Source organism: Typopeltis vanoorti, chromosome 21 (assembly GCF_054136105.1).
Source record: "Typopeltis vanoorti isolate ZY-2024b chromosome 21, IOZ_Tvanoo_1.0, whole genome shotgun sequence".
NCBI classification, from domain to species: Eukaryota; Metazoa; Arthropoda; class Arachnida; order Uropygi; family Thelyphonidae; genus Typopeltis; species Typopeltis vanoorti.
This window is the reverse complement of record NC_143569.1, coordinates 78,314,454-78,336,785: the sequence shown is the minus strand read 5'-3', so window position 1 is coordinate 78,336,785 and position 22,332 is coordinate 78,314,454. Positions and strand designations below refer to the sequence as shown.

At 35.2% G+C, this 22,332-nt stretch overlaps 1 non-coding gene and 1 pseudogene across 3 annotated transcripts in view; one reads left to right on the top strand and one right to left on the bottom strand.

Annotated features, from left to right (window-relative positions):
* Positions 1 to 20,317, bottom strand: part of LOC150095017 (lysophosphatidylserine lipase ABHD12 pseudogene) — a 91,077-nt pseudogene extending 70,760 nt beyond the window's left edge. The window contains exon 1 of one of the 2 annotated variants that reach the window (XR_016550148.1): positions 20,066 to 20,317. The product of XR_016550148.1 is annotated as a lysophosphatidylserine lipase ABHD12 pseudogene, transcript variant X1 (transcript). Of the gene's footprint in view, positions 1 to 19,412; positions 19,564 to 20,065 lie in introns of those variants that run through there. The other variant, XR_016550149.1, reaches the window with a different exon arrangement.
* TRNAR-UCU (transfer RNA arginine (anticodon UCU)) lies at positions 11,000 to 11,072 on the top strand. Its single transcript has one exon. It is a non-coding gene; the product is annotated as a tRNA-Arg (tRNA).
* Positions 20,318 to 22,332: the final 2,015 nt, after the last annotated feature.

The following is a 22,332-nucleotide window of genomic DNA, read 5'->3' as shown; positions in this document are numbered from 1 at the left end:
CTCAGTCTTATTTACTTCGACTAAATAAGACTGAGTCGATTCTCGCGTGGCGAGAGGAATTTTTACTGGGTTAGCCGAACTCAAAGGGAGGTAACAGGATTTGATATTTTTCTTTCTCCAAGAAGCTTGGGTTTTCCATCCCGCATACAGGAAAATCGGCCGGAGCACATACGCAATTTATGGACAAAAGTGCTGATAGTGGATGGTAGATGGCATTGTGTGCAGATGGAAGATTAAGTACTTTAGACGGTGGATTCTGTGGGGTGAAGTATATTCCCTAGATGAATCCATGGACTACTTCGAGGTGTCACGTAATAAACGTTCCGAAAGAAATGCTGTTTATTGACTTTTGTGTCGTATTTAATATGAACTGTATTTATAGAATAACATTACTTCGAAATATATTTTAAACCCTAAATTCACCATTATTCTCTTCACTCCGAAACTAATCTTCTACAAATGGGCACAAATAACACACGGCTTATCCTGGTATTATGCAAAGTTGGTCACTGAGCCTAAAGGAAAAATGTCGTCCTCGTGTCCCAGATACGACCCACTACCCTAATGCCTTCGGTTCGCCTTTAAGCATTGGCCATCTTTTCTACAATATTTATCTTTCTAGGTCTGCAAGCGACCCGCATAGCAACTATAATTTTGTAGTCATTGACTGCATAACTAGGGACAAGAGTCAGATATACTGCAGCGTGTTCAAATATTAAATATATTATTGAAAAAAAAAAAAAAAATATATATATATATATATATATATATATATATATATATATATTACTGACTTTTGTGTCGTGTATATATATATATATATATTTTTTTTTTTTTTTTACTTTTATTTTCATTTTATTTTTCTCCAATCCTGACAGCTCGAGTCGCTTAACATAAACCAGAATGAGTCGAACCGGCACGGCAAATAACGAGGATCTAATTAATAGTAGTAGTATGCCATGTAAGCTATGTTCATCGCAATTAAAAACAGTAGTCTTGGATGACTGATTTCAAGAGTTGTCTAACGATCGTAATCCCGAACTTACTTCAGGATAACAATCCAAATCTGGTTTTAAATCTGTAGGGAAATTTCCACTGATGTGCTAGGTCATGCAATAAATATCACACTCCCGATAAAGCGGAAACTAATTGCAACTGTTTAACATGTAAGACACACACACACACACACACACACACACACACACACACACACACACACACACACACACACACACACACACACACACACACACACACACACACACACACAGAGAGATAAAATCTGCACGTAAATTATTCCAATCAGATGACATTTCTTCCCAACCGCATACATAAACGATGCGTTGTGAATACTGAAAGTAGTTCTGGAAGTGATGCTAATATTAAGGTTATTTTAAGAATGCATTTATTGAGAATTGTTTATTATTCTAATTTCAGGTGGGAGACGAATTTCATATTTGGGTGTAAGACCACCACCCTGCTTACTGGAGGCATAAAATGGCTTAAAAACTTCTATGTTTGGTCTCTAGAGCCGGGTTTCTGGAGTATGTAAAATATAAATAAAAATACAAACAAAAATTATATATATTTTTTATTTTAAATAAATTTTAAGGGGAAAAGAAATCTTAACCCACTCACTATACTATGTACTATAGGCTTACAACTTTTCCTGAGTGGAAATCGCATAAAAATTCTGGAATTTCACTTATTAGTGAAGTTTAAGCTGACTGATTAAAGCAATTTTAGGATTATAGAGTGAAGGTAGCAGCAACTAAGTCCATAAATTTCCATACTTTCAACTGATCTCTCGGTTTTAGAGGTGGCAGCCTGTTTTCCTGGCGGAAACCCTATACCATCATCTTAGATCTGCTAACTTAGTTTCAGCTCATAAATTCTAGAAAATATTCTTCGAGTCTGGACAGGGTTCAACCTAGGTCTTTCTGATCGCAGTATATTCATTGTTTTTCCGAGTTTACTGTGGAGATGTATTCAGCAAATACAATTTATGACGCCATACATTTCACATCTTAGCAAGGTTATTTCAAAAAAAAAAAAAAAAAGAAGTTAACAGCGTATCGCACGTAAAAAAACCGTTGGAGGGAATAGGAGGGAGACTGAATAGGTGAAAAGATCGCGTTCGCGAGTTGGCATCACAGGCCTGTGGTATGGATGACAAGACGGCTCGAAGTACGGAAAAGAGCACAGCGTGATCCGATTTCTGCATTTAATGGTGGAGCACTAGAAGAAATGTATCGCGAATTGCTAGAAGTGTACAGAGCAACCACACACTAGATTGTTTGTATATGTGCGTGTGCAGTTGGCAGCGTGACAAACATGATGACAGTAACTGTCATCATGTTTGTCATTACAACTAAGTAGCCCTGTAACAGTCGTGCACACAATCTTGATCTTTCTTTTAGAACGATACCTGTGGGGATATCCATTATAACAGAACCGCATGTGTACTATTATTACTATTTCGTTAAGAAGAAATTAACTAAGGTTGGCACATACACATATACTAATGGTCAGTATCATCAATTAACCATGTAAAGTGCTTTTAAAATAAAAACAAAGGTTTCATGCAGGACAATACGAAATGGTATCAGTGAATGTACGCATTTTCTAGACCATTTATTCAAGGTAAGGTCGCAAGAAACGGAAAGGTTTTATTGCCAGACCAACTCGATTTTTTCTTCCCCTCACCAAAACAATCATGTGAAACAAATGCAATTTGCAGCAAAAATTCACTCACCGTATAGGTTCCGCGAATTGTGATGATGATACTCGACGGTAGATAAATTAAAGACCCGTGTTCGATTCTTATCAGTCGAACGGGAGGAACATTTATAATTATAAGTGATTAGTCAGTATTGTATGGAAGTCACATGGATTTTCCTCGCAAAATCTCAGGTTTTTCAACCTCCATAACATGCAAACCGATCAGAAAGCATAAACAGCCTCAATCAATTCGATCAAAGTTCAAAGACATTTCATAACTTTATGAATGCAACAGGTTACCAGATTTCAAAAGGATATTTCCAAACATAGATAAGATATCACTTGATATTATTGTAAATCACGGTTTTCGTGCTCCGATAATAAGCTTAAAATCCCCCTACTCTCACTTATTAGAGGATATTTAACCATGATATCACAGTGTGATGATTTCATGGTTAAATATCCTATGTGTCAAACTTTTTTTTGATTGCTTTAGCGTGGTAAGGAATTATTGGCGGTTTAATACCTGCTAATAATTGAAAGAAAAAAAAAACAGTTTGACACATAGGAGACTATCTACTGCTAAAATGAAAACAAAGCTGAAACCTGTTTTTATTCTTGTTATTTGGTACAGCACAGCAAATTTCTCTGAAAATATTTAATACTTTCGCTGTTGACGCTTGCTATTTTAGTGTCACATGGCTTACTTTGAAAATGCTGAAGTGCTTATGTTTCTGCCATCATGCTGTTTTAGTGGCCAAAATAGTACCTACTTCTGATGATTGTAATTAGCGATGAGAAGTTTTGGAACAGCGCAAATTATAATTACTATTGCATGACACGTCCAGGATTCCAAAGGAATCGTCGTATGAAGGGAAGCCCACGTGTTGAGTAATTTTTTTTTATTTCCAGGTGCCCTTTCTAAAATTTTGAAAAATTTTAAATTGTGGTGAAAGAATGTGTAAAATTTAAAATATTAAGCAAACAATAAAATTCTTAAAAGTTTATGCCACTACAACTGTGGCACAGCAATTGCATATGCAATTGCTGTGCCACAAGGGAAGTGCCACTATCCAGACCGGTTTCGACCTTTTCCAGCATCCTTCTCTAAATCCAGAGTAATTGAATAATAAGGTGAGACACTTTTTGGCAACTCGTATTAGTAAATATGACTTCTCCATTGCTTCCACCTTGGTATCACCACCTCAGGGTCTGGGTTCCCACTGATGAGACCTCGATAGAGGTCGAAATCGGTCTGGGTAGTGGCCCTTCCCTTAATGCATAGCATTATACATGTCCGCAAGGAAATGTGCTTTGCATTATGGAAGATACTAAGACAAGGAGAGATGAGAGCTTGGTCCACTTTTACCACGAGTTGCCTCAGTCCTGAAGATACTTCAGGCCCAAACTTTGTTTGCTTATACATGGATAAACGATTAAACTAAATTTATTATACATTACATATTTGTTTTTCGTAAAACCACTCCACTTAATTATGTTCCCCTCTCCCTATCTTTATCCGGTACGCAATAAAGACTGGTAGGGACCAAATCTTAATACAACTGCTCTTTAAGACAAGAGTAGACAAACTACTACACAGGTAGTCAGTAGGTCAGAAAAAATGTAAACTATTGAGGCGAAAATCACAACTAATGAAAATGGAAAATAATGAGGTCTGAAGAGGTGCTGAGGAGTTTATGCTACATAAATTGAATGTATGACGAAGGGGGCGCGAGCCTGAAAACAATTTAGTCAATCCTGCTTCAGGCTATGCCGGAATATGCAAATTGCTACAACACATACCGGCCACTGAATTAGAAATCTTTATGCAGATGTACGTAAACGTCACTTTACGCAGCGTACATGCAAAATACTCGGTAACGTGCGTCACCACATGTTCCAGGCAATTATTTAAGAAAGCTGCTGGTCAGTAATCGTCAATAGTGTTGATCACAATCAACGGGGGGGAAAAACAATCATTCGGAGTTCGATAAAGGGGTTATTGTGGGTGGAGCAACGATTTTGAAAACAACAGAATTGACTGCTTTCTAAAAACGTGAAATATCCAGGGTGTGTAATCAGTGGAAAAATAACCTACACTGCTTGTCTAAGAGGCGTTGATTTTGGTCCTAAAACAGTCTGTCATGAAGGAAATCTCCGTCTTCTGAGAAAGCTTGCATGGACAAACAGAACTTCCTGTGTGCAGCAATTGACCGAAGCATTTAATGAAGGCTGTTCCCGACCCATATCTCACAGAACTATGCGCAGGGAATTGAAGAGGATCGGTATTGGCAGTCGTATGTCTATGCAGAAACCACTGATTTCTGTGAAGAACCGGAAAGTTTGTCTATAGTGGTGTCAGGAACACCGTGACTGGACACTGGAAGAAAGTCATGTAGTCCGACGAGTTACGGTACACCTTGTTCTGTATCGACGGTAAGCAGAGAGTTTGGCGAGAGCGCCATGAAGCAAACCCAGTTTACCTTGTAAACACAACTCAAGGTTCTAAAGGTGGTGTCATGGTGTGGGGCATATTGTTCTGTTGGTACAGAACGGGTTCCTTGATATTGCTGGAAGGGCGGATGTCCTCCAAGGAATATTTCAGCATTGTTGTCGATCAAGTCCATCCTGCAATGACTTTTTTATCCAGCAGGCGACGGTTGTTTCATGGACGACAACGCTACTGTCCATCGAACAAAAATTGTTCATCAGTGGTTCAGTGAGCATGATAGCGACTTCTGCCATCTTACCTGGCCACCACAAAATTCGGATCTGAATCCCATTGCGAATGTATGGGACATGTTAGAAAAATAGATCTGGGAGTAAAGTTATTATCTGCCGTCAAATCCAAGACAGTTAAAGGACTGTCTGGTGAACGCCTGGTATGTTGTAGACCCCTAACACCTTGTGGAAGCTACTTGGTACACGAAATACTTTTGAAAACCAGTACTTGTCACTTGCTTAAGTACATCAAGTACTTGGGAAACACTCGAAGTGAACAAAAGTAGTTCAAATACCGAAATTATTTAATTAAATATCGCCCCTGATGGATTATAAGACAATTAAGGAGATAATGTGAGAAAAATATAAGAAAATCTCCAATTGCTATTTTGTTTTAATTACAAGAGAAACATTAATGCAAAATGATTACATAATAATATTAATTAAATGTTTGCTGTACGGGGATATCGCACAATAAAACTGTTTATAAGCTCTCCGCCTCTATCGATATAGTTACTAGACCAACCAATCTTTCTTGGGTCATTGTTCGCAAATAATTTTTAATCAGTTTAAGCTTGGAAAAACTTAATTTCGTACTTGCTACGCTCATAGGAATTGTTAGCATAGCGACGGCGCCTACCGGAATATGGCTGAACGAGCGCCCTTATTAAGCCGCGTCGTGAGGCAGGCTGCCTCTATGCTACACCCTGGCGACGGTACTGCCTGGGACAAATATCGCAACTCGAGAACGCTAAAAGGAGGCCTGCAAACGTTCCTCTTTTCAGAAGAGAAACGGGTTTTTTTTCTTTCTTTCTTTCTTTATGAGATATCAATTCTGAAAGATATGTCCTTTGGAATATGATCGATTATAATCGGCCTTGCAGCAGGCACAGCAAAATCAATCTGGCACTTAACAATGCTTATAATAAGCGTACTGAATACTCTATAGTATTTATTTAGTTTAAGAGTCACTGCCATGATTCTTCATCTTTATACAACATAACATCCGCTTTTTTAATGCATTTACTATAATGTGATACCTTCCAATCCAAACGCCCTCATGAAAAGCAGACAACACAGAAATTTGGGAATGCTTGCGTGCGTGGATATGATGGGAACTTCTATGGTCCCGAGTCGCTACGTAGCCATGATGGCCTTTTAGAAACCCTGAAAATTGGCTAACTTTGAGCAATGGCAAAATCCTAATAGAGGGAAGCAGCTCTTATCAGTACAGTGACTACAGGATGAAGACAAAGGATGCCAGAAAGGCTCAATTCCAGAATGATTGTAATACCGCGACATGAAAGCGATTAGAGCCAAACCACCTTACTTTATCTTTCAACTGCACATTATTGGTCACAAGTTAAAGAGCTTTAGTCATGAAGACGAAATTGGGTCACCTGCGACTTTGCTGTATATAACTATAGGGAAGAAGATATTGAAAATGGGAACAGTAGGACCAACTCCAATAATATCCTGGTTTATGAAGATTAACTCAAAGCCTTCAAGGTTCATTGGATCAAGTTCATCCGAAAACCAAGAGCAGACTCTTAGAACAGCAACATGGAGTAGGAACGTTATACAAACTGGAAAACTTGAGAATTTAATGAGGGAGATAAATATACGAATACAGACATGAAAGAGATTAATATATAAATGTAGACTTAATGGAAGTCTGTGAGAAATTTGTCTGTGAAAAAATTGAAAGAGATAACTTTATCTATTCAGGAGATGAGGCGTACATAAGAGATGTTGGAGTCACGATGAAAAATGGAATTTCGAAAAACATTCCTTGCTATTGACCTGTAAGACAGAATCACGTTGATCAAACTTGCAGGAAAACCTTTCAGCATTGGTATGCTCCATGTATATTCTCCTACTGATAGCCGCCATGTGAAGAGATTAAAGAATTCTGAGGAGAGGTAAAAAAAGGTTTATGTTAGATTAAATGCAAAAGTTGTGTCTACAGGAAGTAAAGTGTTCCCGACAACTGGTAACTTTGGACTTCGTGAAATGAATAATAGAGGTGTACGACTTAGTATGGTGAGCAAAATGATCAGATAATAACAAATATCTTCTTTCTATAACCAACAACCATTTGGTAAATCAGAAAAAGCATTTTTAGCTAAGAGAATTATTTAATTCTATATACGAAAGTGAATCTGTTCCTGACGAACTCAGGAATTGTATCTTTATAAACATCGGAAAAAACAAAAGGAGAGGGGGTATCTTCAATATCAGAATGATGCTAGAAAGAAATGTGGAGATAAAAAACAGATTAAGTATTATTAAATGCTTTATTTTGATTACTTTTCTCTGGATTGAAAAGTACGCCGTGGACTTACAAAAGAGTACTAAGGATCTAGAGAAAAAAGGTTTTGCAGATGAAAAATACTAAAATAGAATTAACAAAGAACAAACAAAAAATAAAAATATCATATAGGGGTCATATGGTAAAGCATGAAAGTCTTGAAAAAGATTTATTAGATGGAAGAATTGAAGACAAGCGAAATAAAGGAAGACAGCGACACACATGGCTCAAAACGTATAAAAGGACTGGCTACATCTGAGCTATGAGCAAAGCAAAAGAGTAGCCAAAGTTAGGAATATATGCAGATCCATAAGACAAAGTCTTTTGGATGGAGATGTCACTTGAAAGGAACAGGATCATACGATAAATACTTATTCATTCATTATTTTTTTTACTAGACCTTTCCTTTCAGCGCGAATGGCGCTGTTAATTTCTTTGCTGTTATTACAAACAAGCAGTATCAGATTGTAGATAGAATGGTTGTTATATATATATAAAATAACCATTCTGTGTAAAACTTCTGCTGCATTAATCTGATAATAATCCCTTAGTAACTATATGTCTCAATCATTTCCTCCTTCTATTTACCAGTTTGCAATTTGCACTTCTTTAATCTATCTTCACACTCAACATTCCAGAAACCAGAAACCACTTTAATCAATCGTCCACAGACCTTTCCAATATATGTTCATCCTTTTAAAATCCCGGTGACCAAGTCTGTGCACAGTAATTCGTATGAGGCCTAATCAAAACCTTATACAATGGAACCATAACATCCCTACGTCTACACGTCAGTGTCCCCCGTATCAGTATCATAATCCGCTGTCCTCGCCATTTTAGCAATATATCACCGAAACTTTAGGTCCTTATCCACAATCACGCTCATATTTCTCATCTCCTCCGCTCCAATTATATACTATGCATCTCATCTTTGAATTTGATAACCTTACATTTACACTTTGCAATACAAAACGGGTAACCCCACTCACTTCCCCATTATCCTTATTCATTTCAGAAAGTTGGATGTTAGGCGATTTAAAAATAAAAAAATAAAAATAAAAATAAAAAAAGCTAAACTGGTGAGACCATTTACAGCGAATGGAAAATACCAAAGAACAGAGAAAACTTCCGGACGCTGGAGACAGATTAGTCCAAATCTGGAAAGAGCCTTTTCGGCAGCTATTTGCGCTGCAATGTTCTTAATCACTGCATTTGTGTCACGTGGCCTTCTCTAAGTTATTTTTCAATATCAACAGTAAGATAAAGGTTTGAATAACTAAATCATGTGCTTATGCCAAATGCAGTTAACGACATTTCCTGCTGCTTCCCCTCCCTTTACAGGAGGGAGGAAATCGAAACAGCTGCACTTTGCCTTCACATAATATTACAAGTCTCATACAAAGAACTTCCTGCCTCGTGCAGTAGCAGTTAGGGTATGTTACAGAATGTTATTTTCCAGGGCTATAAAGTAGGTGGGGAGGGGGACGAGGACTGGCATAAACTCCGGGAATTAAACTGTCGTTATCGTTTTTTTTATTCTTTGCCTTCCCTTCACTGCTAATAGTTTGGTGCTAGCAACAAACATGCACAGACGGGCTAGCCACAGGACAACTAATCACCTGCTACGAACGGTGTTAATACGATCCTGCTATGTTTTCGATATCTGCAGCATGTGCAGAAGCGTAGCTAGGGGGTGTGAGGAGGGGGACCGTCCGCCCCGGGCGACACTTTGAACCTTTTTTGAACTTTTGCAGTTAATTCTAAAATACAGTCTCGAGAACTCATTTCCAAATATTGTGATACTACTGCGAATTTTCCTCACAATTGTTGTAACTGTTGCTAGTCGTGAGAGGAGTTTTTCTAAATAAAATTGATTAACAATTACCTACATTACTATGAAATGGACTTCGCCAATGTCATCGACGATTTTGCTAACAGAACAGCAAGAAAAATAACATTTTAGAATGTTGAAATCAAAGTTTTACTTCAAAAATAAATATAATGTTTTAATTTATTTCCCTATACGTCGTTTTTGGCTTTTTGTAGTATTTTTGGTGTGTATTGAGGGAGCGACAAACTCAGGGACCGCCTCGGGCATCAAAAGCTCTAGCTCCATCACTGAGCATGTGGCAGTAGTACAGTGCAGGGGCGAAAAAACAGTTTTGCATTAATCATTCCCCTCCCCACTTGCGCCAAACTTCAATACTCCACAAGGTTTAGTGCATGCTCACACACAAAGTGGGTTCCGCCGCTTCTATTAAACCAGCAAAGGCTGGTAAACGATTGCCTTTTGCCTCCCCCTCCAATCAACCCTGATTTTTTTTTTTTTTTTAATAGTAATTCCACTCGAGAAAGGCTGAAAAACGCTACCTCCTAGTATGGATAGATACGATCTCTACCACGTGTGAGATTCGAATTTTTATTCATGACTACGTCACAACAAACTACTATATATCGAGAGACCCAGCAATGCAGTAGATCCAAGAGTTTAAATGCGCCAAACGAAAGCTCTGTGGGATGTAATTAAATTTTTCACGGTCATGGGATAATACATCGAAAATTTGTTATGGCAAATGTTCCCATAGACTTGTTAACCCATTGCGTAATATATATATACACACACACAAAACAAAAAGGAAACGAAAAAAATTAAGTAGCATGCATCTATTTTTGCATTTCTATTTTAATTATCTCTACCATATAATGATTGTATCTCGATTACATTGCGAGGTTTTCCTTTTGTGTCTGTCCTTGACAAATCCTAAAGTGTTATCGGCATCTATCTACAATAATAAAAGTTACATAACAGGGTTGTGTAATACGTTATACCTGACGTCCATATTTACAAGAGTGATGTAGAGAGCGTCATCGATTTTTGAGAAAGTCTGAGCCTTTAGTGATAAATAAGAATCCAAGTAGAGCCAAGAATGAAAATCCGTTTTTTAATTATCACATCGGAGAAATGATCTTGTGACCCCGGCGATTACTGCGAGCGGTGTTTTACCTCCTCAGTCGTCTCTCCTCTCTCTTTCTCCATCCAATAAACAATCCCTCCTCCTACCCCTTCCCTTTTGTCTAGCTATCCCGGTGTCGTCTTGGCGTAGTACTCTGGTTGGCACATATAAAGCACGTGCTATTTGCTTATACTAGTGTTATTCACCGGTATGTTTGTCACGCTTCTCAAACAAATAACTGGTACGAAAGGGGTATGATAGAAGTGGAGAAATAGAGCACCCTTTCCCCCAGGTCCCTGTAGCGCAGTGGATAGCGCGTTGGACTTCTAATCCAAAGGTCCCGGGTTCGAATCCCGGCAGGGATGAGAGATAACATTTTTACTACAGATATTGTTTTTAATTTATTGTCAAAATTAGGAAAAAATTTTTTTTTTTTTAAATTCATTATTTTTTTCTAACCATACAATTCTAAATACATGTTTTCACCTCTCATCCTTATTATAATAATCAAGAAAATTTCTAATATGACGTTGATAATCTGGAATATTGGATCTCTGAAACCCTGTGTGAGGAGGATAGCAAAATCCAACTTTTTAAATATTTTTTAAGTCTGTACTGCACATGCGCTCTGCACTATGAAGCCCTGTCACAAAATTTGATTGAAAATAGTAATAATTGAGGTCATCATTACATACGTCAATACACATTAGGCTCGTCTAAAGGAGTTCTGGGTTTGAAACCCGATAAAAAACTTTATAATTACCACTATTTGGCGGAACATTTAAGCCGCTGAGACGCACAGTAATTTGTTCATTATTTAGAGATAAATGGGAAAAAAAGCATGATCTGTGAAACTAAAAATAGTTTTAATTGAACTGAAAATATTAATGTAATTAAAGCTTGATAGTATTTTAATTGCTGCTATTTTATGGAGGAAAGGGTGATCAACTAATATTTCAATACAGTTATGGATATTTCAATTATGAACATTTCTAATGCGTGCTGTATAATTAATATTACTATCATTAACTAGCTGCCATACATTTTTTTTTAAATCAGTAGATTATAATATATCCATATTTCATATACTTGCATTCCCTGTTACTGAAGTATGTTGTAAGTAAGGAAAAATACATAAAAATCCGCGAAAAGCACAAACTTAATAACTTGAAATAAACTTTGAAAATTAACTGAAAATCGATTGTAATTATAAATTCCTAACCGAGGAAATAAAATGCAAATATGACCTGGAACGCTCATGTGAAATCTGAAACATGAGAATCACCACCATAAAAATAAATAAATAAATAAATAAAATGAAATTAACTGGTCGAAATTATAAAATCAAGACAGCCTTTTACGTTTATGTATGCTATTAAGATAATTACATCGAGTGTTCTACAGATCGATGAAATTGTTCTGATTCGCTACAGTTCATCAGAAGAAAATATCTCGTGATTAGGTAGAAAATTAACTATTCACTGTGCGTCAGCCACTAAGGACTCCGGAACTAGATTTAGTTTATTATTATATTGTTCATAAATAAACACAATTTATGTTAATGATGGTTGACTCTTCTTTATGCACACGTTACTGAAACATGTACTGTAAGTTTACTGTAAACCATTTTAATTCTTTCAGTAAAACAATTGACTGATTAATTTTTTAGAAGAAAGGAATCAAATTGAAATGCATCGACATAATGGCAAATACGCAAACATAATAACTTCTTTTTTTTCTGGAGAAGTCTCTCTCTCGCCCCTCGATACATTAACAAAAATAACTGCATTTTATATGTCAGAATAACAGGTACAATTTGAAACCGCCGCTGGGACCTGCCGACAAGAGAGGGAGGGGGAGGGAAGCGAAGACTAATTAAAAGCATGCAAAACAGCATTTTTTAAGATATTGTTCTGTATTATTTTCAATGCAAACTTTAAAATATTACCGATTCAGTACACAATAAGTCGACTCGATTTCAGTCGAATAATTTGGATTAAAAATGCGTGTAATTTTTGATGTTGGAGTATAAAATTAATAAGATTTCGGTTTGGTCTATGGATCGGATTCAACTGCGAACTGAATCTGATTCACATGAAGCAAGTTTGCCATCTCTGTAATAATTATGATAATTATGTACTTTTTTATTTACTTTTTTCATTATATGAATATCTACGTCAATGCAGTTGTTGAACAAAGGTACATATATGATTAAAAAAAAAAAGTCTGCATTCAGGCAAATATGAAATTTATGACAAGCATTAGACAAGATTAGTCATATTTTAACATTAGGTTTTTGATCCAGTTGATCGCCCTCTGGGGATAGGTCAAAGATATCCTTAAAGTCAGCTCGCATTCCTGTACTATATGGTAAATGGTTTGCGTCTCGGCTCCACAGGGAACAGTGGGGATTTGGTATCTTACCCCACTTTGAAAGTAAGTCTTCATATACACCATGGCCTGTATGAATCCTGTTAGTCGTCGTCCATATATTCCTGGGCAGGTCAAATCCAGATGGTTTTTGGAAGATGTTTATGTGATTGCAAACTTCAGGTGATACTGCTTGGGACCACAGTACATCCCACCTACTCACCATACTGTAATTCTGGCTAAGAAGATTACGGGCGGTTTTTATGGCAGGTCTTCTGGATTTTAGTCTATTGGATAAAGCATCTGGAATAAATTCATGTATTGGGAGATTTTGGTTATTTAAAATTCTTTTATATTCACGAAGCAAGGCTTCCTGTCGTCGCAGTTCTGGAGGAGCAATATGGCTCAAAGTGGGGAGCCATTGTAAGGGTGTACTCCTAATGCACCCTGTTATTAAACGCAGAGTGGAGTTAAGTTGAGTATCTAGTTTATTGACATGGTAACTATTGAGTCAGACAGGAGCACCATACTCTGCTGCACTGTAAACTAGACCCATTGCAGCGCACCGCAGAGTTGTGGCACTTGAGCCCCATATAGTACCACAAAGCTTCTGAACTATGTTATTTCTGGTGTGCAAACTTTAGCACCGATATTAATAATATGCTGTTTATATGTCAGAGTTTCATCCAGAGTTATTCCCAGATATTTAGGCGTCGGATTAAACGAAATTAATGTTCCATCAGCATATATCTCTGGTTTTTGATTTACAAGACTATTGTTCAGGTGAAAGCAAGAACATTCGGTTGACCAGAATTTGATGTTAATCTCCATTTTTTATAGAACTGCCATAAAGCCGACAGATCATTTGTCAATATTTCTTCGGTTCTTTTGATAGACTTGTCGCTGATCGCCAACGCTAGATCATCTGCATAAGCAAACTTCCTGCTGACTGTTTCAGGAATATCTGCGATGTAAAGGCTAAAAAAAGCAGTGCGAGCACTGAGCCCTGAGGTAATCCATTCTTAAGCACTCTCCGTTTACTGATGCTTCCTCCGGTGACTACCCTGAAATATCGATCACACAGTAAGTTGTTTAGGAGATGACCCAATATTTTACATGGGATGACCTTAAGAAATTTATATATGAGTCCCTCCCTCCAAACAGTATCCACACCCATAACTGAAGATTATCTCGTTTTTAAAACCCACAAGAATTTTTCACTTAATTTACGTTCGTAGTCTCACCTGCACACATTGAAAATGGTTCGTAGGTGAGACTGGAGTACGGCTCGCAATATAAGAAGATACACAGATCAGAACGATCAAGAAAACTGGCATTTCAAATAAAATAAATGAGAAGAAATCTGTCAGGATGAATTTTATTTTATAACCATGTGTGTATATGACTGTTCCCAAACCTTTCCTCGTGAGCTGCATAAATTAAGCACGTGTAGACAATGCATGAACTTGTTGATCGTAATGTGTTACCTTACCAGGTGGGGTGAATAGAACAACGATCTAGTGTGATCTCTCATTGGAGGGACAGTGCGTGACAGCACTTTTTGAAGGTCGTGTACCATTCCTGACTTCCCCAAGCATACGCTCAATGGCTGTCCCCATCGACAGCTGACAGAGTCTGCCGAAATACGTCAAGCAATACAGATACCGTTGAGTGATAATGAGCGAGCAGTACAAGAACTTTTCGAGTTGTAGCGCCTTTTAAGAATGGACAAGAATCTATTAAAAGTGATGACCGTCAGATAAGCCAGCCAGCAAACTACGCATAACGTAGTTTGCTGGCTGGCTTATCTGAATTATGGCCGAATCAACTAAGGCTATGAAGCCAGTATGTTGATGTCTGTAAATTGTGTTATTCTGGCCGGTTTGCAGAGGGAAAAACCTTTCCACCTCCATATGATCATAATTTAGTAAGAAATAACAGAACGCTGACAACTCTGAAATATCACAAAGGGACAGGTATTTCGTATGGAATGTGAATTGCAATTTTACTAAACAGTAATCTGCCAATGTGACGCCCTTAATAAGTAGCAGACAGCTGATCGGACAATTCTTGTCCGATGCCCAACTAGTTGTCACTCTACAACTGTTCGAAGTGCATAGCAGTAAGCTTCCAGGAATACAGGTAAAGCATCTTTCTTTGACTGTAGAAATTTTGATGGCACACGGCAACAAAAAAGAGGATCAAAGAGTTAAAAAAAAAAAAAAAAAAAAAAAAAAACCGAAGCAAATTTTCATGTTGACGAGGAGTGTAAATTGATCTGTAATTATGAAAGAAAGCAGCGTCTGGTTATTGAGAAGAGTAAAAGTTCAGTCATTCTTTTAATATGCGTGTTCTAAATAGATTTAAGTAAAAAAAAAAAAAAAAAAAGAATAATCATCAAAAAGTCCGCTAGAAAACGAGTAAGCGTAGCAATCTTTCCGTGGTGAAATATTTTTGCTGTGCCAGAGAGGAAGTGAATTTTACATCACGTAATGGCCAATAAAAAATCTCAGCTTCTAAATTTCGTGCTATTCAACAATACGACACTCACCCATATCTGGATGAACTCTGAACACGTAACAAGTTCCTTCCTAAGAACAAAGCAGTCAGTGAGGATTTAAACAATGCTTAAACACTCGTGTACTACATGAGTGTTTAAGCCCCCCCCTACCCACCCAAGCACTGATGCGGATAACAGGGTAGGGTTACAGATGTTTGGAATTTTATATCTTAAAGTCAAAACTGCTAGCTCATTAAACGTAGGAATATGAATATTCGAATACGGGTATAGGAGAAACCTGATCAAGTAATGATATTGGTACCCAAGTTGAAAAATGACGTCACATACATCAAGTGACAGCATATTTGACGTTAAGTAATCACGCAAAGCGGACATGTCCAACAAGGACACCAAAAATGCTATTGATTCTACGAAAGAAGGCATTCTAGAACTGGTACTCAAGTAGGAAAAATGACGTCACATAAATTAAGATTTTTCCTCCCGAATGTTTCATAGCACTGACAGCATGAAAGCTATGAAGCATTCGGAAGACAGTGAATTAGGAAGAAGAAGAAAAGGCATTTTTCCTTCTTCCACCTAAAACGATTTCACATCGAAAGATCTATCAGCGGATTTGATAAAGCTTGTACAGTGTCCTATAAAAAATCTGCAAAGATAACAAGAACCCAACACTATAGACGTGCAACATCATACTTTTTTTTAATCTTTGAAAATATACAAACCTCCCCCCCCCAAAAAAAAAAAAAAAAACAGCCAGTGGAGCAAGTTTTCTCTGTCACGGTTTCACCATCCCATTCTCATCCATTAATTACCTCAAACTTAACTTTATAATCAGTAAATCAGATGCGTAGTATATATATATATATATATATATATATATATATATATATATATATATATATATATATATATATATATATATATATAACTATATATATATATATATAACTATATATATATATATATAACTATATATATATATATATAACTATATATATATATATATATATATAACTATATATATATATATATATATATATATATATATATATATACATATATATATACATATATGTATATGTATATATATATATATATATGTATATATATATATGTATATGTATATATGTATATGTATATATGTATATATATATATATATATATATATATATATATATATATATATATAACTATATATATATATATATATATATATATATATATATATATATGATGTATGATATATATATATATGATATATATATATGTATGATGTTTTGTATTAAAGGCAAGGGGCCACTACCCTTGCCTTTAGTCGAAACCGGTGTGGGTAGTGGCCCCTTGCCTTTAATACAAAACATCATACATCCCCTTCTTGGAGATGTGTTTTGGCATTAAAGGTAAATATTAAGATTAGTGATCGGATCTTGTTCCACCTTTGCCACGAGTTGCCCTGTTCCTGCACTACCTGTGGGATCAGTTAGACTTGCATCAATTGCAGGCGCAAACTTGACTTTTAGTCTGTTTGCTTACTTGGGAAATGGAGTAAAACCAGGTTTAAAATTGCTTGGTATCTTTAACATATATTTATACCCAAGGTAAAAATACTTTCTACAACTATATATATATATATATATATATAGTTTACCTATATGTATTTAAAATTAGTTAAAATACAAAACGATCAGATTAAAAAGTTAAAAAAATCAGATTAAAAAGTTAAAAATTAGTAAAAAATTTATACAGTATATAAATATAATGGTCGTCCAGGAACAGTTATTCTCTTTATTTTCATTAATCTTACGTCATCCTCTCCTTTAGTGTTACACGGTGATCAGCATTCATTTCAGACAAATTATGGAGACTACAACCGTGTTAGAAGGGAAATTAAGGAAATTAAAGTAATTATTACTAAGGGAAATTAAGGAAATTAAAGTAATTATTACTAACACGGTTGTAGTCTCCATAATTTGTCTGAAATGAATCTGACGTCATCATTATTATTTATATCACAGAAAATTCGCCTTGCGCTACTGCGCATTTCACAAGCCATTCTTTAACATAAGTTGGTATTTCTGAAGATAACTTACAGAAAGCTATTTTAGATCTAAATGAGTTAGCCAAAGATTATTAAATGATAATATCAACAGAATAATCAAAAACTATGGCCTTTAAAGGACAAGATCCAGCAAGAACTAACACAGTAATAGATAACAAGATCTTAGAACAGGTGAATTCATTTAACTACCTAGGATGTATGATCACATATGAAAATGAAAAAGATATAAACCTAAAAATGGCAAAATATTTAAAAATAACAGGTGTAATTAACTCTATATTTAAACCAAACCTAGTTCAAAAACAAACCAGGCTAAAAGTATACAATACATTAGCCCTACCGGTCTTAATGTATGGAAGCGAAATCTGGACAATAAAACAAAAAGACAAACAAAGATTAATAACAGCAGAAATTAAGTTTATGAGAAAAATTGCAAAGTATACCCTATTTGATTACAAAAGAAACGAAGAAATTATGAAAGAATTAAACCAAGATAGAAAAAAATTAAAAAATATAAACATAAATGGATGGAACACGTTCAAAGAATGAAAACAGAAAGATTACCAAAACAAGCCTTAAAATACAAGCCATTAGGAAAAAGAAAACCAGGACGTCCTCTTTAAGAGAGTCAACAATGACTTCTAAAGCGGAAACGCTAGGCCTAAATCCTTGATATGCATGATGATGAAGAAGTTGGGATTTACTGTATTATATTTAATTCATAAATTAGCACGCAAGTTTTTTTTTTCCAATTATCATTTCCTCAAGTTATTTTTCTAAAGAGGATAAAATGGGAAAATTATCTACATGGATTCATATGATACAATTTATGAATCCGTTTTTAAAATTTCCATCTATTTTACAACTTATATTTCTCTAAAATTGTTAAAAGAGTAAAATAAAATTTTATTTTTTGACACTTTATATTTTATGAAAATTACTATAACATAAGTATTTAAAAAATGATGAGAGAGCATCTTCTTCCTTTAGAGAAGCCAAACTGGCAGCATTAAGTAGGATCAACGAGCCCATTAAATAATAAAGTTTAAAAGCTGTAAAAGAGTAGTGCTTAGGAAGTTGTCCTAAGCACTACTTGTAACTTAGGACAAACTAAGCGCATTATCATCAATTTTGTCATAGTTACAAGTACATAGCTTAGTGTTTCTCAACCTTCTTTCATGTGTGCCCCATTTTTTAATATTAGTTTTTGTAGCGCCCCCCCCCTCCCACCTCCCGCCCTTGCAGTTCTTCTGTTGAGACACTGACAAAACCCATAAAAGTTAACAAAAAAAAAACAACAACAACTAGGAATTAATTAAAATTTTAAAATATTCATACAAATTTAAATACGTCATCAATCTTTCGAAAATTGTATAGATCTGGCATCACTGCACAGACCGTTGAATCGTTCGTCATTTTGTAAACATTCGCGATTTCATCACGGGAAGTCACGAATGTTCTGTTTTATGTTTTTGTGTCAATAAATAATTTCATAAAATGCTTTTGTATCAATAAAGTGGTTTTTTTTTTTTTTTTTCCAGTTTTTCCTTTGATTTCCACTTTCTTCGAGCCCTTAATATTTCAGGCCCCCAAAAGGAGGCACGACCCACAGGTTGAGAATCACTGACATAGCTAAATAAATAAATAATATATATATAATGAAATTCAGTTATTTAATAATATGCTTTACTTTACCTTTTTTAAATAATTTAAAATTTTTAAATAATTATAAACAAAATTTTAACGCTGTCGTACCTTCCGTGGTGAATATCAAATACAACTGTCACACTGAACAAAAAAAAAAAAAATAAGTTCGTCACAGCTGAAGATATACCTTGCTCTACTTGACACCACACTTTACTCAGCTACAAGGAATTTATAACAAAGTTGAATACAGCATATTTCTTAACCTAAAATTCTTGACCTCATTTCTGAATAGTAAATAAGAATCAAGCTGCATTCTGCTTAAAATCTCGATGTTTTGCTTGACCACGTGGCTTAACTTATTCGTATTAACGTCTGATTTTAAAATGTTGGTATTATACAAAGCAGCCACAATTCTATTCGAATCAATATTTTTCTAAGTTTTCTGATGAAATATTTGTTAACGATAACTCATATAGAGTTCGTTAGACTTTATGTCCACTTATTATTTCCTGTTGCAATTAAATCTGTCATACATAGAAAATGAAATTATCAACAGAAACATTTTAATAGAAGTACCACGGCGAATGTATGGTACAGTATATACAAGTCGACGTTTGCAGGACTGTTATTTATTATTACTTTGGTTTGGATATGTTGTTCACATATATCTGATGTTTACGCTTCTCGACTAAAGCACTATAAAGCTAAAGCACAATTACATGACAACAATTTGCTTTACTGAAAACAAAGTAAATACGTACCGTAACTGTGATAAATTACAATCCGTAATACAATTTTTCTAGCACGGTAAATTCAGGTGAACTTGACTGTCTGTCACGGCAAACTACATATAAACTTTTTAAACCACTTTGCCGCTCTTACTTTTCATAAAATTAATTCAAACAAAATTTTAAAAAAAAATGACTTGTATACTTGCGCAGCAGTTCTGTGGACGTAACAATAATCCAAATGACGCACACTTCCAAACAGAACAAAGTTTGTTCACACCGTATTTGTTCGATGTTGAAGAAAACGTATCTTACTACATCAGTTGCTACCAGGTGGCAGCAGAATCCGTTAACGGAAGTTAAACAACCATGCATAACATCGTGTGATAGCAGACTGACAAACACAAACAAGACGATGAAGCAAAAATACTTTTAATGAACCACTTCCTTAATCGCAAAGTATATTAAAATAATCTGGTCTTTATGTAGGTATATCAAGAAGGACTTGTTTTTTTTTTCTTCTTCCATTTAGGAAAGTAAACGGAGCGTTGTGCAAGATTAGTATTCCTCAAATTTGTGACCCATTTTATGAAAAAAAAAAGAGAGAGAAAGAGAGAGAGAGAGAGAAAGTGAATATAAAATTTACTATATATCGTATCGGCTAAGCTAAAAAAAAATAAATAAATAAAAGAACGGAAATGCTATCTAGCCAATCAGGTCGACAAAAGTCAGCGGTTAACTCTTACTTTACTTATGGAAGTATATATATATATATATTTACAAACACGCAGACACAGAGCCATAACTAGTCTTTGGTGTGCCCTGTGCAGGTTTTCTTTTTTTTTTTCCCTTAATTTTTTATGGAAATAAATAATAATAATAATAATAATAATAATAATAATAATAATAAAAAATACAATGTAACAGAAAAATTTATTAATACATTATATATTTTTTGATATGTTTATATATTTATTAATATTGCAGATACGTAATAATTTATATTTTTAAACGTTATAGCATAAAGATTCGTTCGCGTCGCGCCAATCAGAACAAGCGGTGAATTTGGAAATTCGAAAATAATTATTATAATATAATTTGAACTATTTACTGTTCTATATTTGAATAAATGAGTGATTAAAAAAATGAAAGAAAAAACAATACTTACAAATCTTATCTATTTTACTGTAGAATATTTTTAGCGAGTTCGGTGAGTCAGGGTCCATTATTTTAACACGGCATTGCCATCTCCCCCCTTGTGTGATTCAGCTTCATCCTGGGTCCTGTGCCCATGATGAACCTATCTTCCATCTCTCTCTCTCTCTCTCTCTCTCTCTCTAAGGTTAAGGTTGAATCTTATGTAGCTTATTTAAATACGATCCAAAGAGGGCCAATTTATTCTGAAAAAAATTAATATGTTAAGTACGGATTCAGTCCTTTATCACTCGGTTTCCTTTGGATTCCATTAGCTTAATGGTTAAAGAGCCTTTCTTTGGAACATCTACTTACTGGAATTCTAGTGTTTTTCTAGGTAACTGGAAGGTGACCGTTCGACTATTCCAAGCTTTAGATACCATAAAAAAACACAATCCTTTAAAAAATATACATTATAAAAGGCAAATTGCACAACTGGTTTGACAACTTCAAAAATAGAACATATATCACAAAAATCATTGACACACATATGATATATAGCAATTTTACTGTATCATTATTCAACATTTTCCTAAAAGATTAACCTAGAATATAATCAAATTCTATCACATGAGGATCATATCCATGCACAAAGGACAGTAATAGCCATACATAATTTGAAAGCAGTCTTCAATTGAATGGAATACCAGACTTGCTCGTCTATCATCATCATCATCATCATCATCACCATGCTTGTTAAAGATTTAGGCCTAGTGTGTCCTGTTCCGGCCTTATAAATCATCGTTGAATCTCTTAAGATGACGTCCTGGTTTTCTTTTCCCTAATGGTTTGTAATTTAAGGCTTGTTTTGGTAATCTTTCTGTTTTCATTCTTTGAACGTGTTCCATCCATTTATGTTTATATTTTTTAATTTTTTCTATTACTGATTCCTGGTTTTATTCTTTCATAATTTCTTCATTTCTTTTGTGAACATAAACTCTCGTGAACTTCATTTTCGTTATTATTATCTTTGTTTTTCTTTTTGTTTTCTGTTCCAGATTTCACTTCCATACAATAAGACTGGTAGGACTAACATATTGTATACTTTTAGTCTGGTTTGTTTAGAGAGAAGATATGTTGGAGATCTGCCTCCTGAAGCCTCATAT